We start from the raw sequence: 13731 nt of genomic DNA, 5'->3' as shown, positions 1-13731 counted from the left end.
CATCCCTATAATACATTGAAAACTTATTTATCATGTTGTTATAGCTCATTTGCTATATTTTTGCTTAGTTGTTAATTACTTGCTTGGCAATGTTTTTATATGAATGATCAAAAAATTATCAGAGGTTAAATGAACTTTCTTCAGACCTAATTACAATTATAGGCTTCTTTTCCCAGAGCATGACCAAAAAGAAAACAAAAACAAAAGAAAGGAAAAAGAAAAGGGAAGGGAAGGGAAGGAAAAGGAAGGGAAGGAAAGGAAAGGAAAAAGAAAAAAAAAATCTACCTTGGACAGAGGAAAATTCAGTTCCATGTATTTTCAGAGTCTGGCATAGCACTGAGCTGGATTTACAAAATAACTTCTCCTACCCACTTGGTAAATTATTTGATTTTTCAGTCATACTGGTTCAAGCATCAAGTTCATGTAGATACTTTCCCTTACTCTTTAGTTGAAGTGACCTTGCCTTGATAGTTTTGTTCTACTTTCACTACCAGTCCTTGATAAAACAAAGTAAAAAAATTAAAAATGTTTGGAAGGTGTAACAAAAATCTTAATGTGTCTATATATCTATATATATCTTAAAGTGATTTTATTTATTTAATTTTTTAAATTGAAACGTAAATCTTGCTTTTTTTTTCTTCCCTCAAGTGACTATGGTGTATACCAATGTAGATCACAACAGAGGCAATTATCTACTATGTTTTGTTATTCCTGTCCATATAATAGAAACCTGTGCTGGTTATATACTGATGCGTAATAGATTACTACAACAGTTAGTTGGTTAAAACAACAAACATGTATTATCTCACAGTTTCTGTGAGTCAGGAATTTGGGAGCAGATTAGCTGGGGGGGCTCTGACTCAGGGTGTCTCATGAAATTGCAATCAAGAAATCAGCTAGAACTGTAGTCATCTGAAGGCTTGACTAGTGCTAAAGGAACTGCTCCTGAAATGGCCATTCCCATGACAGTTGGCAATTATCACTACATAGGTCTCTCCATAGGGCTGTTCAAGTATCCTCATCACATGGTAGCCAGATTCTCCCAGAGTGAGTGGCTTAGTTTTGAAAGTCACACATCATTATGTCCACTGTATTTTGTTGGTCATACAGACCAATCCTGATACAATGTGGAAGGAAGACTATCAGAGCATGAATACCAAGAGGCAGTGTCACCAGGGACCAGCTTGGAGACTGGCTACTACAAACAGGGTTGTGTTCAGAGCACTCAGCACTCAGGGTTGTGTTTAGTTGAAGCCAAAATGCATCCTGGAAAAGTTTTGTCATTTGAGTCCTGCTTGAATATTACTAAATTTTTGAGATAATGTATTGGCTACCTTTTAAGGCAACGGTAAAAAAAAAAAAAAAATGTTGGATGTGGCAGCCAGAAATGTCAGTTCAAATTCTAGCTCTTGATTCTACCTTTGGAAGAAGTTTGATATAAATCTGTCTCAGTTTGTTTTTCTTTGAAATGGAGGAATTAATACACAGCTTAGTAGATTATGTCCAAGATAAAAGCCTTAGTTCTTAGTATAGCATTAGGCGTATAAGAGCTAAACAAATGCTAGTTTCCTTTCTCCTTCTCTTCAAGATACTCTAAAGCAGAATTTCTCAAGCACTGTGTTATGAACTATCACTTTTTACCTTGCCATCCTTCCAAAGTCCCTGGGTTTGTTGCCTCTTGTTGACAGTGGCCTCCTCCAGTGTGCTGAATGTGTATTAATATTTTATATGTTTATCATTGTGAAAAACTCGGGGAAGCACTTCTCTAAAAGAGGATTTTTTAAAAATAGCTATTAGAAAGGACATCTAATAAGGTACTGAGGATTTAATTATAATGACTGATCCCAAAAAGAACTGTTTCAACACAGGCATGAGAATGTATTTAGCAACATCTTATAACAGTCTACCTAAACTTTCCTGATCCTAAAGGAGAGATTCAGACCTAGATGTGAATGTCCAAGGAATGGGGCTGGGAATCTGAAGTTTTAACAAGAACTCTTAAAATTCTTGAGATTACGCAAGTCTAGGAAATGCTTTATCTGGTGAATTCACCTCTGGAAAGTGTAAGGGAGTTGGGGTGGGAGGGGTTGAGCACCTAGAGGAAAGGGAAAGAAATTGTGAGATTTTCTCACATAGGAAATCTGACATTGTCACTGATTTAGCATTTTCAGGTCTCTCTCTGTGTGTGTGTGTGTGTGTGTGTGTGTGTGTGTGTGTGTATGTAAGGTGTGGAGTGGGACAGCTAACCATCTGTGGATGCTGTATTTGCAATTCATTCAGTGTAACTAGTATGTAGGTTGTGTCCACTTTGTGTAAGATACACGCTTAACCAACTGAGCCACCCGGGTGCCCCTATATACCATTTAAAAATTTTTTTTGAACCAAATGAATTTACTACCCTTTTTAACAAAAGAAAACAAAATATAATATATACAGGCTATACCAGATAAGACTGTGGACTAAATCTGGCCCATGAATTGCCATTTGGAACCTCCATATTAAACAAATCCCTAAACTTAAATCACTGAAGTCTAAATCATTGACTCATTCATTCAGCAAACATTTATTGAATGCCTCCTAAAGTCCAGTCTTCATGTTCAGGGGCCAGAGCCCTATCTCTAACCTCAAGGAACCTTCTATCTCTAGACTCTAGTGGCCCCTCTTGGTGAATATTTAAAAAGAAATATCTTTGTTTTGTTTTGACAACTTTAATTAATAAATGTTTCCAAATTGAATCTCCAGTAAATAGGTAAGACTTGCTTGCAGACTAGCAATTACATGTTCATATACCCACAGTTAATGTTTAAGACCATAAAAGTATTTTGATCTTAACTATTTTGAAATAAATTCTCTTAGCCTTTTTTATTCTGTTAATTTACTAGGCAAATATCTCAAGATAAACTTAAAGTCAAGCCAAGTAAATTATTTCAAATTCTAGATAAAATGAATATATATTAATGAAACTTAAATCTATTTGCAAATAAAATTTCTGGGAGCAAACTGTTTCAGTGAGAGACAAGAAATATGAATAAGGAAACAAGGGGGAACCAGGAGTAAAATAGAAGTGCAATCTATCTTCCTTTGTAGAAAAAATAATAGATGTGACTCCTTGAATCTGTTAATCTAATCTTGATGCTAATAATCTTATCTCTTCTGGAGGTGTGTTTTGGCTTTTTTCCCCACCTCACCCTCCCCACCCCTATAAACTCTTGGAAATGTGCAGTTTATGTAGAAAAGCAACATGTTTGCCTTCTGGTAGAATGGAGTCTTACGTTCCCCAAGCTCTTGTAAAAAGGCAATAAAAGTTTAGATTGGCTCAAATGTAGAAATCTATTTCCCATCATGACAGTGGAAGACATTTCAGGTTCCTGGATTCTTAAAGATTCTGCTGCCTGAAAGTCCTATTCAGAAGCTTATTTTGTTATGACTGATTGTTAGGCAGACAGAAGAGTTACTCATGACAAATATTACTGGCTTTGAACTGACATTAATGTCTTTAGAAAGCCTAACTATCTGTATGGAGCAATGTTTCTGATCACAGTGTTACCTTGAGATCCCCAGAGGTTAAATGACTTTATTTGAGAAGAAAAAGATTCATTAACATTTTGTCATGTAAATAATTTGATTTGAATAAATTATTTCTTCTGGGTGATAAAACAAGAAAGCCATCACAATATGTGGTTTAATAAAATTTATTCTAGTTTGAGAGTTAATACCATACCAGATTTTTATACCCCAAGATTTAGTGGCTTAAAAGAGCAAATCATTGCAATCACTCATGGTTCTGTAGGTTGACTGGGCTCAATTGAGCTTGGGGTTCTTGCTTGGGGCCTCTCATATGGTTGCAGTGAGATGGTGGCTGAGGCTAGAATAATCTGAAGGCTTGACTGGGCTGGACATCTAAGATGGCTCCTTGACTCACATATTTGGTGTCTCAGTTAGAATGGCTGAAAGAGTTAGAAGCTGGTATTTATCTTTCTCTTTTCACATGGCTAGTTTGAAATTCCTCACAGCATTACAGTCTTAGGGTTAGAGTTCTTACATGGGGGCTGTTTCCCCCAGAGTAAGGGTTCAAGAGACCCTGGCAGGAGCCAGTATATGTGAGGTGGGAGCTGCTGACTCTTATCTTGCTGTCAGGAGGGGAGAACTTGAAGGTACCAGATACCATCTAGAGTCTGAGCAAGAGAGCAACAGAATAGGGGTAGCTGGTAGGGGATAGACTCAAAGATGGGAAAAAACAAGCTATAGGACATTATGGAGCCTAGAATCCATCCCTGCTCTGAGGAGCTCTGCTTCTAGAGATCTCAGTTACTCAAGGCATTAGTCTCTTTTTGGCTTAAGTCAGTTTGGTTTGGGATTTTTTTTTTTTTTTTTTGGTTCATTACAATGGATGCAGTTCCCAAATGATACAATGAAATAATGAATTCTCCTCCAATTTATTTCTATATTAAATATAATCAAAATACTACTTGATTTTTAAGACTGCTGCTTTTTTTGAGGCTGCTTTGTTTATTCCTAAATAATTTATGATTTATCTGAAGAGAAATGTGGTTAATATTTTTAACCAAGAGTAAATTATTTAATTTTCTTTTTTTTTTTAAAGATTTTATTTATTTATTTGACAGAGAGAGAGACAGCGAGAGAGGGAACACAAGCAGGGCGAGTGGGAGAGGGAGAAGCAGGCTTCCCGCAGAGCTGGGAGCCCGATGCGGGGCTCGATCCCAGGACCCTGGGATCATGACCTGAGCCGAAGGCAGCCACTTAACCGACTGAGCCACCCAGGTGCCCCAAATTATTTAATTTTCTTAAAACATTTAGAACGATTGCATAGCACACAGAAAGTGCCCAAAAATGTTAAATGTTACTTATATATTGTTATTTTTGCTTACATTAAAGGGCTAAACCTTTGTATGAAACCTCTTATCTGGCCTTAAATGTACATGTAGTTATCATAGTAAAAATGAGAGTGGTCATGTGGCAAAGTGGCTAAGAATGTGTTTTATAATCTGTTAGGTCTGGGTTCAAATTCCAGCCCTGCTCCTCACTTGCTGTGTAACCTGCAAGTTACTTAACCTCTCTGAGCTTCATTTTATCCTCCTAAAAATTAGACTAAAAGTAGCTTGTAGGAATAAAATTAAATAATGCTTGCAAAGGCCCAGATTCAATGCCTAACACAAGATAGGTGTTCCATCAAGTGTGATTATATTATTTTATGCTGTGTGGTAATTCAATTAGCCCATAAAAGACTGGTCAAATAAATCAAGAATCCATGTAAATGACAATGTATTTTGTATCAATGTATGTATTCCTATCCAAAAATTAAAATTAAGAAAACAAAATTGCTCTAAAAATTTATGAAATATGTTTATTATAGAAGACATGATTACTTGTATATTTACTTGTATGTATACTTTTTCTAAGGTCCAAGATTAAAACACTAACTCAAAATATATTATGACATCCTTTAGTTAGCAGATCATATTTGTTCAAAGTCAACTATGTTCTTCTAAAATTACAAACCAACAAATTGCCCAATGCTGAGCAGTAAGTTAAAAGAGATACCTATTTGTTAGAGGATCAGTGTCATAAAATTAACCTCAAAGTCAATAAAGGGCATCAAATTCATATTATTTAAAATAAAGTAAAGGAACTGAGAAATAGTGTTATATGAATCCATTTAAATATAGTAGATTTTAAAGAATAAGCCAATGCTAATGTTTTAATTATTATACTGAGATCCTTTTGGTTGCAAGAGAGAAAATCCAACTAAAATAATTTTCTTATTTAACAGGTCCAGAGGTAGGGTGGCTGGTGGCTTCATGCTATCGCTTTTTATCTTTCATCCAGCTCCCTCCCTGGTCAAAAGATGGCCACAGCAGTTCTAGCTATCATGATCTCACACCAATGTCCAGAGGTAAGAAAAGATGACCTCTTCCTTGTGTTTCTGTAGAAAAGCTAAGAAACCTTTTCAGAAGCCACATCCCCACTGTTCCATCCTACTCAGACTTCTCTTCAAGTTTTATTGGCCATAATAGGGTCATAATGGAAGTGAAAGTACCCTGATAGGTGTGGATGACATAAATATCACTTCTGGGGGGTGGGGCTAGAGCACTTGGCCAATTGGATGAACACAGGTAATTGTCAGGATGGAAAAAGAGGGGAATGGGTGTTGAGAAGACAAAGACCCTATTACACTGACAAGCACCATTCCAAAAAATTGGAAAAAAAAGAATTCAACTGATGAAAGCATGTTATTAAATACTATGCAGTGGTTCGAGGGAATACGTGTACAACAATATATGTAGATCATAAAAGCATAGTATTCAGTGAAAACAGTGGGAAAGAGAACAAAATCTATCGTTCAAAATATAGTGCTTCAAAATACATGAACACTGAAACTTTCACATATTAATGTCAGGGGCATAAACTGGTACAGCCACTTGGGAAAACTGTCAGGCAGGATCTTCTAATGGTAAACAAAAGCATGCCCTACTTTCCAGTAAATTGGTCTTCTAGGTGTATACATGTGCGTGTCTATGTGCACCAGATATGTCTGGAAATATTCAGAGCAGTACCATTCATAGCAGTCACAAACTGGAAACCAGCCATCCAAGTGTCCATGAACCAGAGAATGGATAAATCCATGGTGGTGTAATTCCACACTGGAATACTGTAATGGAATACAGTATTCATTGGAGTACTATACAGTGATGAGAGTGGATGAACTACCATTACATACTGCAACTAGTGAAGTGAGTCAGTATGATTCCACTTATATATATTTCAAAAATAGGTAAAATTAATCTATAACAATAGGAGTCAAGATAGTAATTACCTGTTCGGAGAGGGTCATAGCTATTGGGAGGGAACTCCTGGTGGGCTGATAATATTTTATTTCTTTACGTGTGTGGTGGTCTCATGGATTTATTTGTGAAAATTCACTGAGCTGTACAGTTAGGATGGGCATTTTTCTATATGTATGCTATACTTAAAATTTTTTCCTTAAAAAATCATGCACATACAAAATAAGACTCATTTGGGGCACCTGGGTGGCACAGTTGGTTGAATGTCTGGCTCTTGTTCTTGGCTCAGGTCGTGATCTCAGGGTCGTGGGATTGAGCCCCATGTTGGGCTCTGCACTTAGTACCAAATCTCAAGATTCTCTCTCCCTCTGCACCTCCTCCCACCAAGCACGCACTCTCTCTCTCCCTCTCAAATAAATAAATAAGTCTTAAAAAAAAAAAAGGAAAAAGATCTCAAAATAGCATTCGTGTAATTAATATTCAGTGACTTTTGCTAGTCAGTGTCTGGGTACTGAGAATACAAAGAGAACTCAGTCTCTGCCTTCATGGAGTTTAATCCTAGTAATAAAAATAAATGTAATAATGACAACAGCAGATAATACTTAAATAGTATAGATTATTTGCTGGATAAAATTGTGACAGTTTGAGGTAGATACTGTCATCATCCCCATTTTAGAGCTGAGGAAACTGAGGCACAAAGCTACCTGCTGAAGATCACAGAGTGAGTGGTAGAGTGAAAATGCAAGCCTAATAACTCAAACTCTCGAGTCTGTCTTTTAACCAGGATGCCATATTGCCTCTCATTCTAGTGAGGGGAGATAGACAAAAAACAAAGGTAGATATGAAAAGAATCGCAGGTGGCAAATACTGCAACTGAGAAAAACCATGGTATAGTGCAGAAAGTGACAACTGCAACTGAGAAAAACCACGGTATAGTGCAGAAAGTGACAAGGGGATTGCTGTTTTAAAAAGGATGATTAGGGAAGGTTTTTAAAAAATAAAGTGACATTTGAAAACAGACATGAAGAAAGTGAGTGAACCATTGGATAGCTGAGCAGTAAGTGTTTCAGGCAGAAGAAACAGCAAGGCCCTGAGGTGTGCTTAGTAAGTTCAAGAAATAACCAGGAGACCATGATGGCTAAAGTAGAATGAGATGGACGGAAGTGGGAAGGGAGGATCTAATGGGCACCAGATCATGCATGGCCTTGTAGGCCAGTGCTTGTTCCTTATAAGGATATATACATGTCCAGTGACAGGTATAGTACGCTTATTAGAGTGAATGCTCACCATAGGGAATGGGTGAGAGGATCTTGAATAAAAGAGTTAGTACCAACCTATTAGGCTAAACTGTCATTAGTATTATTAACTCAGTTTTATTTTTTTATTTTTATTTTTTAGAACTTCTTTCTTTTTTACACAGTGTTATATTAGTTTCGGGTATACAATATAATGATACAACAATTCCATACATCATCTGATGCTCATCACAACACCCCCTATTTCTCCTGTCCCCCCCATCCACCTCCCCTCTGGTAAACCATTGGTTTGTTCCCTATAATTAAGAGTCTGTTTCTTGATTTCTTTCTCACCCTCTCTCTCTCCCTTTGCTCATTTGTTTTGTTTCTTAAATTTCACATATGAGTAAAATCATATGGTATTTGCTTTCTCTGACTTATGTCACTTAGCATTATACTCTCTAGCTCCATCCATGTCATTGCAAATGTCAAGATTTCATTCTTTTTTATGACTGAATAATGTTCATTGTATATATATATATACCACATCTTTATATACCACATCTTTATCCATTGACTAATCAATGGACACTTAGGCTACTTTCATAATTTGGCTACTATAAATACTGCTGCTATAAACAAGGGGTGCATGTATCCCTTTGAATTAGTAACTTTGTATTCTTCAGATAAATACCCTGTAGTGTCATTGCTTGATTGCAGGGTAGTTCTATTTTTAACTTTTAGAGGAACCTCCATACTATATATCTGAATTGTGGGGTAGAGGTGGAAACAACTATGGCATAGTCTTTAACCAAAGAAGACTCTATACTCCCATCTCCATACCACCATAAATTATCCAAAAATTAAAATGATTGCATCAAATTTCCATTTCACAGAAGAAAGGTATGCCCTACGTGTGTTAGGACTTCTTTATTACTCACATGGGTGGCAGTATCTACAGTGGATGGCACTGCCTCTGGCCTGCAGTGTGGCAAGAATCCTCTTTTCATTTTAACAAAGAATCTTACCAAAATAGTGACAAGACATACTTCTTAAAAAAATTAAATTCAGTCCTTTAAAAAGTATATAACTTATGGTTTGGTTTTTTTCTGGGAATGTCAGGCAGGTTGACCAACTACATGCATTGATGTTTAAAACATAGTGATTTCTTCAAAACATCCTGCATGGATACCAATATACCCCAAGAAGCATCAAGCCTTATTATTTGTATTTAAAATTAGTTTAGTTTTTGCCAGAGAAAAAGTATGCACTTTATTGGTAGTATGAGATCTCGCTTTAGGTTAGAAAGCTTTTGATTTTATTCAGGGCTTATTATTGCAAATTCTGTCTCCTTCTTTAGTTTTGGGTTTTCAAAATCCAGAAAAGTATCTTCTAAAGAAGGACAATTGTCCTGTAACAATTCAGATGAAATAGTATTTAAAAGCATTGCATTTTAGTAGTTCAGAAATTATGCTTTAGACTTCATCAAGAACTTTCAAAGAAAAAAGAAGAGTAGAAAGAGAACCATCTTCTGTGATTTGACTCTCAAATGAACTTCTAGGTTTCAGGCCTCTATTAAAATGGAAATGTAAAAAGATAGGCACTCAGTATATTAATTTATAATGCATTCGTTAGTCTGTTCACTATTTATTGAATGTCTCGTGAACGTCAAACCCTGTGCTAAGTACCTGAGATATATTGATGAAGGAAAAGAGACACAGTCCTGCCTTCACAGTGCTACAGGCTAACAGGGCAAAGGACATCACTAATCACACAAGCACGTAAAACTCTAAGCGTGACAAGCACTGTGGAGAAGAGGCTCATGATATAGTGAGAGCCTGTAAGGAAGACTTTAGACTATTGATGTTGGTTAGAGAAAGCTGTTCTGGAAACATGATAATTACATTCTGACCTGAAGAAAGAAGGTAGGAATTAACTTGTTGAAGGAACAAGGTACAAAACAGAGGGAAAAGCCAAGTAATTAGAGGGAATGTAGAACTGAAAGAAAGTCAAGAGGGCTAGAATTCTCAGAGAAAGGAGTATAGATGAAAGTTATACTCATTTATTCATGTAATCCAAATTTATTATGTGCTTACTGTGTGCCAAATCTTGTTGTAGGTGTTGAAAACATTAGTGTTGACTTTGTCACAAAAGTAAAGACAGGACATTAAAAAGTTTTAACCATGCAGGGCTGAGGGTGGGATGTTGATATGATCATATTTGTGTTTTGCCGAGATAACTAGCTCCAATATGGAGAATGGGTGAGAAGAGGCCAGAGTGGATTGTGTGGATCAGTGAAGGGGCTGTTACAGTAGTCTAGCTGGGAGACAATAACAGCTTGGATGAGGAGAGTGATGCTGGAGATGCCCAAAAATGGGTGGCTTCAAGAGATAATTTAGGAAGCAAAATAGGACATTGTATGTAGTAGGTTGAGGGGCGGGGAAGAAAAGGTCAAGGATGTGTCTGAGGATTCTAGCTTGCACAGCTGGATGGGTTAGCTAAAATAATAACAGTGATAATATCATCAGCCACTTTGACCTGAGTTTTGGAGTGGTGAGGGACTGTGGGTAAGAATTACTGAGGTATAGTCTTTAATCAGAGTAGAGTCCTTCCTCCAAATCATTGTAAATAACCAAAAATGATTATCTCAAATCTCTACTTTTTTGGTGTTGTTTTTGTTTTTTTTTTTGGACAGAGTAGACATGTTCTACGTATGTTAGAACTTCACTGGTTCTGATGCTCCATGTGAACAGTGAAGCCTTTCAAGAACTATACTACTTTGGCCATGCATGTTGCCAAGAGCCTCTTTTTTGCTTTAGGCACAGCATCTTCTGAAAGGAGCAGTAAGACCGCGTTCCCTAAGGGCAAAGTGAGAATGTGATGGAGGAGGTAGATCAAGGAGGGGAGGACACACCCCAGATTCTCAGTTGGGAGCCTGGTAAGATCAAAGCCCAGAGCTGGGAGATACAGTTTGTGAGGCTAGAGTATGGGGTGGGCCTTCTGTCCTGGTGGGAGATTAGGGTGAAGGAGTGGGCTGAGGTGACTTCCCAGAGGGCTCTCTGTGCTTTGCTAAGGTTTGACTTCACCCGAAGGGCAGTGGGGGGTGGACTTTGAAAAGGTCAGGAAAATGTCAGGAACAAGGTTACATGGTGACTTTATAATAATTTAAACTGCTCTTATTGTATGTTCTTTTTCTGAATATGTGCTGTTTTCATAATAAAATAATTTTTTTTAAAAAAGAAAGCTGATTTTGTCTGTGGTGTAGATTGGATAAGACTTGGAATGTGAGTTGAGATGCAGAGAGACCAATTAGGAAGCTATTGCAACAGGAGGTTGCTGAAATGGAGGAAAGAATGTAACCTTTGGAGCCAGGAAGACTTAAATTTGGATGGACCCTGGCTTTGCCACTTCTGGATTGTGTGATCTTGGACAACTATTTTTCTTCCCTAGGTCTTAGGTTTTTCATCTGTAAAAATATAGGGAACAATACCTCCTTACATCATTCTCTTTTGTGAGAATTATGTATGTTAAGTTCTAGCATATAGTACTGTCAGTAAATGTAGTTCTAATTTTAACAGTGTGAAGAGTATGAATTAAGACACAAGTAATGGGAATGGAGAGGGGGAATAGATGGCAGTGATGTTAAGGAGGTAGATTGTACAAGCCTCAGGGACTGATGGAATGATGTTGGGGAGCTGCTGTACTTCCTGGGAATCCCACTTGGATGGGATTAGGCAGATGGTGATTCCATTTACTTAGAGAAAATAGGAAGAAGGTCAGGGTTATTGGTTGAAGGGGTGGGGCAAAGTTGGGAATGAGGGGAATTACAAACTCAGTGTGGGACTTGTTACACTTGAGATGCTCTGAAGTCAGTTGGCTCTTTGGGTCTATAGCTCTCTGGGAGCTCGGAGAGCTGGGGCTCCATGATGGATATTGGGGAGCTGGTACTTTCTAATGAAAATGTGCTCAGAGTAATGAGTAGAGTAGGCCATAAGGAGCATGAGTGTTTTAAGAGGAAGGCAATAGAACAGGAGGCAAAAAGAGCAGGGGCGGGGGGATGAAAGAAAAGAAAATGGTCATATATGTTAAAAAGGGAAACGGGAGTTTATAAACCAAGAGAGAAGAACATTTCAAGAGGGAGGTAGTGATTATTATTGTCAACTGGCACAGAGAGGTCAGCTAAGGTTGACACTGACAAAAATGCATTGGATTTAGCAACTGGGGGTGGGGGGTGAGGCTGGTGTCACAGTTTTGCTAGAGATTCTTGTATAGAGTGCTAGGGCGGCAATCCAGATTGCAGTCTGTGGATGAGTGAACAGGAGGTAAGAAGTGGGCATGGGATGGAACTGTCCTCTGTTCTTTCTATGAGGGGAAAGAGAAAAATTGGGATGGTGGTGTTTTGTTTGTTGGTTTTAGGAAGTGAATGCTTGGGTGTGTGAAGCAGCCAAACTAGGGAGAGAAAGAATAAGGGTGATTCTGAATTATGTGGGAGGGGGTGGAATTTGTTGGCACAGGTGAAGGAGTTAGCCAGAAACCAGAAAAGAGAGGTTACTTCCTCTAGGATGAGGGGAAAGCAGGCATCAATGCGTATAGATAGAAATAGATAAAAGCGTGGGTTGGGGAGGTGTGAGATATTGAGGAAGTTCATGCTGATGATCTCAATAGTCTTTGTGAAGAGGTGTGTGGAGAGAATGGCACCAGTCACAAGGCATGAGGATTAGGAAGAAAGACTTGGTTTTATTAAGCTGTTTGGGGGGCCAGCAACAGTTGCTCACACGTGGGCTCTGGAAGGATTTGTTGAGTAGTGCTCTAGAATCTGTTGGAGCTGAAAGTAGTTCACTGGCTGGGCATCCTCCACCAGTGCTCTGCATTGTACCAGCAAGACTCAGGAAGGGGCTGACCGAAGCAACGGGGCAGTACTCAGTGTATGGAGGTGCTGACTGGGAGGTGAGAGTTGAAGGGAGCTCCTGGATCCCGAGGATGTAGGCTGTGGTGGATAGTCAGACTGGTGAGTGTGTGTTTAGGAATAGAGAGGTCCAGTGGCCTCTCTTCCTCCTCCTCCTAAACACCTGTAATCTGAATAGAAAAGCACAGAGTGGGGCACTGGGTTATCTACAAGGCTATTTTTAGTTGGTCCCTAGTTGGTGGTTCCTGTTGTTTTCTCTTTCTTGGGAGGAGGCAGCAACTTTTAAAAACCGAATTTACAGGAAACGATTTATGTAATTTGAAGTCTTTAGACAATGGGAACACAGCAAAGATTTCAAACACTGGCGAGACAAAAGCGGTATTTACAGTATTTACAAATAACTACAAGCCCTATTCTTAATTAAGTGAAAAAAATCATTACAAGTCAATGCATGGGGGATGCCTGGGTCGCTCAGTCAGTTGATTGTCTGGCTTGGCTCAGGGCATGATCCCAGGGTTCTGGGATCGAGCCCTACATCTGGTCTCCCTGCTTAGCGGGGAGTCCACTTCTCCCTCTGCCTGCCACTCCCCTGCTTGTGCTCTCTCTGTCTCTTTCTGACAAATAATAAAATCTTTAAAAAAAAAGACAATGCATTTATTATTTTTCTTCCTTCCTCCCTCCCTCCCCCCTTCTTCCTTTCCTTCTTCCTTCCTTCCTTCCTTCCTTTCTTTCTCTTTCTTTCTTTCTTTCTTTCTTTCTTTCTTTCTTTCTTTCTTTCTTTCTTTCT

General features: G+C 38.3%; 1 long non-coding RNA gene across 1 annotated transcript in view; it reads left to right on the top strand.

Annotated features, from left to right (window-relative positions):
- LOC116632222 overlaps nt 1–13731 on the top strand; it is an 85596-nt gene that overhangs the window by 21732 nt on the left and 50133 nt on the right. Inside the window, exon 3 of the long non-coding RNA XR_004299368.1 lies at nt 5792–5914. This is a non-coding gene — a long non-coding RNA (uncharacterized LOC116632222). The remainder of the gene's footprint in view (nt 1–5791; nt 5915–13731) is intronic.

The sequence above is a fragment of the Phoca vitulina genome, unplaced genomic scaffold, assembly GCF_004348235.1.
Source record: "Phoca vitulina isolate PV1807 unplaced genomic scaffold, GSC_HSeal_1.0 scaffold6, whole genome shotgun sequence".
Taxonomy (NCBI): domain Eukaryota; kingdom Metazoa; phylum Chordata; class Mammalia; order Carnivora; family Phocidae; genus Phoca; species Phoca vitulina.
The sequence above is the reverse complement of the archived record's forward strand: the minus strand, read 5'-3'. Positions and strand labels throughout refer to the sequence as shown.